The 4,630-nt window shown below is 44.4% G+C and overlaps 1 pseudogene; it reads right to left on the bottom strand.

Annotated features, from left to right (window-relative positions):
- Positions 1-1,427: 1,427 nt before the first annotated feature.
- LOC115062251 (uncharacterized) lies at positions 1,428-4,280 on the bottom strand (annotated as a pseudogene).
- Positions 4,281-4,630: the final 350 nt, after the last annotated feature.

The raw sequence follows: 4,630 nt of genomic DNA, 5'->3' as shown, positions 1-4,630 counted from the left end.
AGCACCCGGGAGGCTGGCAGGACTTTCCATCTCCTACACACCAGGGCCAGAGAGTGGTGGCTTCTCCCTTGAGACCTCTCAGCGTGCTCTGTACTCTGCCTCTTCAGTTGCTCCCTTACCTTTATGGGAGTAATCCTGGTTTGGCAGCAAAAATAATTACATGTTCAAAATGTTTAGAGGACCAGCATCAATCCATACCATACCTCCAGTCATCCTTATTAGCAGGGGAGAATAGAAGTTCTAGAGTTTGACCAAAAAACTGTGGGAAAGAGATGGCAATGTGATGGACAGTAAGCACAAATTGAAACAGAATGAAACACAGAAATGTAATAATAAGTGCCTCTGCTGTAATCAGCATGTTTCTCTTGTACATAAACTCAAGGTCAACACTGCAAAGAAATGTTGCAAAAAAAAGATAAATTTTTCACATCCAATCTAAAAGTTCAATTTATTACCAAAGTATTCACACTGAGAGCTCTTAAGACCAACAATAGATTCTTAACTACTGTAGCCGAGAATACAAAGGCTTTCAAAACTCTAGCTATAGGGGGCATGTGTTGAATTTAAAATCTCCATGGCAGTTTCAATAAGATAAGATGAATGTAAAGATATTAAGCTTCTTTATTACAATCTCGGTATATGTGTTCTTTTTGTTTTGTTTTCCTAACATCAGGTTTATTTCATGAAGATTTGACACTCATTTGTCAGTGTCGTGGCAGACAAAGAAGCACATTCACATAAAACAGAAGAAGAGAGATTTAGGGTCAGCATGAATGCAGATCCATAAATCCATGTAATGAAAAAGGTCGGTACAGTGGTGTCTCAGCATGTTCATCCTTGATTGGTTGGCCTGTCAAAAAGAGGCCATGCTAATGATTCTAATCTCTTACTAAACTGTTATTCACCGCCAATGTCTATCAGATCATTAAATAAATCCTATCAAATATATAATTTAATCTAAGATGCGCAGCAGCCTGGGAACAGAAGTTGCCACCTGTAGTCATCATAAAAGCTGTGGAAGAAAATACACTGTGTGTGTCAGTATTAGCAAAAGGAGGAATCAATGTGGGGCTGAGCCAGGATTTAGGCTGCTGTGGAATGGTGGGAAACATCAACCCAGATGTCCAAGACTGCAAAAGTGTAGCCCATGACAGTAAAATTCTGCAAGTGTTTTATCTGCTGTTATCTGCTAATGTGGGATAAAATGAGATTTAACCATAGAGCATAGTGCAGCCTATTAACTTAAAGTGTTTTACAAGAAGAATGTGTTTATTTCTGAAGTTTAAAATCTCACAGGTTTTATTTTATAAACATGATTTCTCATTATCCCAATGTAATTTCATGTATTTGTCTTCAAAAAACATCTCCAAGATGCTCTTGGATACGTCATCAGTGTGGTGTCCTGGGGTCATAAGGTGTCTCGGGTCTCACAGCATACACCCTGGGTTGATCAGACACTGACTTGCAGCTACCAATGGATCAGCCCTCTTTAACCAAAGCCACCTAGTGGCTTTTTCTGCAGCCTCACTGGCAGAATGAATCTTTTTGGCTGCTCCTGTGATGTCCAACTGAATGAGTGAGTTCCTGGTACTGGCGTACTTCCTCATTTGCTTGCTCAATGAGCGTTTCCCAAGGCACAAATGCAATGCTTCCCAAGGTTCCAGCATGATCAGGTGTTTTTGGGCCTTTGAGGTGATGACCATCCGTGGATAGAGTGAAGTTGTTGCCATGTGCTTTGGGAATGTTGTCCATTTTCTCGATTAAGCCTGCAGCCGCCAATCAGAGATGTAGAGGAGGCGTGTTGTTGGTTTTCGCTGAGTCTGAGGTTTCTCTCCAACCTTGATGAAGGTGACTGCTTTATTTGGTGCGTGGTGATGTTTTCCGGTTTTAATGGCTGAAGATAAACTGTCAGCCACTGCATTAAGCATCTGGTAATGTCGCCTCCAATAGCGGCCATCTGACAGATCCTTTTGGCAGCCACTGAGGCAAAGTTGGCAGGAGGGTGTCTCGTTCTTTCCTCAGATGTGGAGGTTTGCTGGGCTTGGCAAGGCATGGTAGACTGCCTGCAGCAGGAACCGGACACAACAGAAATCTGCCTGCATGATGTTTGACCAGGTGAACCAGTGTACTCTCCCATCTGGTTCACACTCCTTTCTGCCAGAGTTCTACTGTCCTGCTCACTCGCTCTTACTCCACACCTGCTTGGACTTCTTCCTGTAGAAGTGGTGTCTCTCCTTGCCCTGAGGTTTGGTAACCTGGGTCCATTGGAAGTACCCCAGACCCGCTCTGCCGGTTGCCACAGTGCCCACCAGTGCTTTTTCTCTCAGGCGTGACTTTGCCACCTCCACTGTCTTTCCCATTCTTAACTTCCTTCCTGTCCTCACCACGATGCTGGCTGCCAACACTTTAGATCCAGGCGAATCCAAATCCAGGTAGACAACCTGGTGAGCCAAGCACCAAGCTCTTGCGTGGACTTCTGATTGGCGGCGGTATCTTTCAAACTTGCTTCAAAGATCTTCCCCAAGCTCTTGACCGGCTGCTCTGTGATGCTCCATGTAATGACTGTTCCTCAGATTAAAATGGAATTTGTCAGTCATCTTCCCTTCTTCAACACCATGGAACTTGACTTTATGGGCTTAAAATTCATCCTGGCCCAGGTGATGAATTTCTCAACACTTTGTAAGAGCCATCTGCAGTCTGGGACTGATTTTGTAGTGATGGTGAGGTTGTCCATGTAGGCTCTTATTGGTGGCTGTTGGACACCTGACCTGGTCAAGGGTTCTCTGCATTCCACCTCAGCTGACTTGACCACCATGTTCATGGGAAGGGCAAAAAGGATAACAGAAATAGCGCATCCTGTTATTATTCCTTTTTCAAGATGATGCCAGTCTGATGTTTCTGACACAGAAGTGACCCTCAACCCTCACACAGCTCATAAGCTTCTCTCATGAGCTACTACACCTGTAGCTCTAAACAGCTGGGGGATCCAGGGATTCTACCCTTCTTCACCAAGGAGTCGATGTAGCTGTTCTTGTGGAGAAAAACTGTCAGCCTCTGAGAGGCAATGATGAAAAACACTTTCCCTTCAACACCCAGCAGTAAGAAAGTCCGAAACTGGTCAATGTTTCTTGAATTCTCCTTCTTGGGGATCCAAACTCCCTCAGCACACCTCCACTAGCCAGCAACTCTACCTCTTCACCAGGTCACCTCCAAGATCTTCCAAAGGTGCTGGAGAGGCTCTGGACACTTCTTGTAGATGAGGTAGGGTACACCACTGGGGTCTGGGGTAGATGTTGACCGAGCAGATTTCATGACCTCTTCAACCTCCTTTAGACATGGTTCCTTCTGATTGATTTCTGTTGTTGGGGGAGATGGGGTTGATTAAGCTCAAACTGGCACCTAACTCTTGGCCCCAACAATGGATCATTCAAGGTGTCTTGGAGGAAGTATTTCACTTCCTCTGATGAGCTCTCCAGGTGCCTGCTGTGCCTGTCCCCAAGCTATTGTTTCATAAAGCCAAAGGGGTTGGAAATGAAGGCTGCTTTCTTCCAGGCTCTCTCTCTACCCCGCCTCCTGTGACATTCCGCTCTATGGAGGATCTTCTTCCAAAAGATGTTTTGAAGTTCTCCCAATGAGTGCTTCTCCTCATCAGTAGACATATTGTACCGTTTCTTGAGGGCATGAAGCGCCTGACGCAGTTGGTCTATTTTGTTGACCGTGCAGTTCACTGTGTAAGAGATGTTCTGGGTGTTTCCCTTCTCAATCTAGCCAAATCTCTCTGAGGCATACCTGGTGATGATTGTGGTTCGTGTTCAGAGTCGACAGTTGACCTTTCCCTTGGCTGTATCATGGATGATGTTAGACACGTCCTGGTCTAACTGCAGGTACATGCTCTGTCTTTTGGCTGGAGGACACTTAATCCCCTGCTCTGGAACTACTCTGCCTGGATTGGGAGGCTCTGGTAAATGGTGGGACTGGGCTCTGTGAGTTACCTTCTGCGTCTCACCAGGTACAAGACCTGTGCACCCTTCCTCACTCCAGACACTTCATTTGTGCCTGATAGATTATTAGGCCATGTTGCTTCTTGCACAGTTTTCCGCAAATGCATGTGCTTGTCATCAGTCTATTTGCATTGGTCATTAACCTAATGTCTGTCTGATTGGAGATCTCACCCCTACCCTGAGATCTCCCGGGTTTATCTATATTCTGGGCTTTCCAGAGCCTTTTTTGGGTTCTTTTTGACGGAAAACACTGCAAACCTATACCCTCCTGGGCGTCATCTTTCCTAGCTGTCAACTGTTTGTCTGGTGGTCACCTACCTATTCTTGGTTTCCACCCAGTGTATTCCTCTTAGTCATTGGCTGAACAAGACTTTAAGTATTCAAAGAACATCTCCAGGAAGCACTGAGATGTACCATCAGTGTTGTGGAAGTTTCATACCCAAGTACATAACATATGTTTCATGCTAGTAGCTAATTTTGTGGAAATATAAATCAATAAATAAAGCTGTTTTCAGCTGTTGTAAACTTAATTTAATTCTTGCTCAGTTTAAAATTTTAAATCTGCTACTCATTTTCTGAAGTTTTATAGTGAGTCACAGTGACTCACTATACACTATAAATAAAACTGT

This window comes from Echeneis naucrates, chromosome 21 (assembly GCF_900963305.1).
Source record: "Echeneis naucrates chromosome 21, fEcheNa1.1, whole genome shotgun sequence".
Taxonomy (NCBI): domain Eukaryota; kingdom Metazoa; phylum Chordata; class Actinopteri; order Carangiformes; family Echeneidae; genus Echeneis; species Echeneis naucrates.
This window is presented reverse-complemented; position numbering and strand designations above follow the sequence as displayed.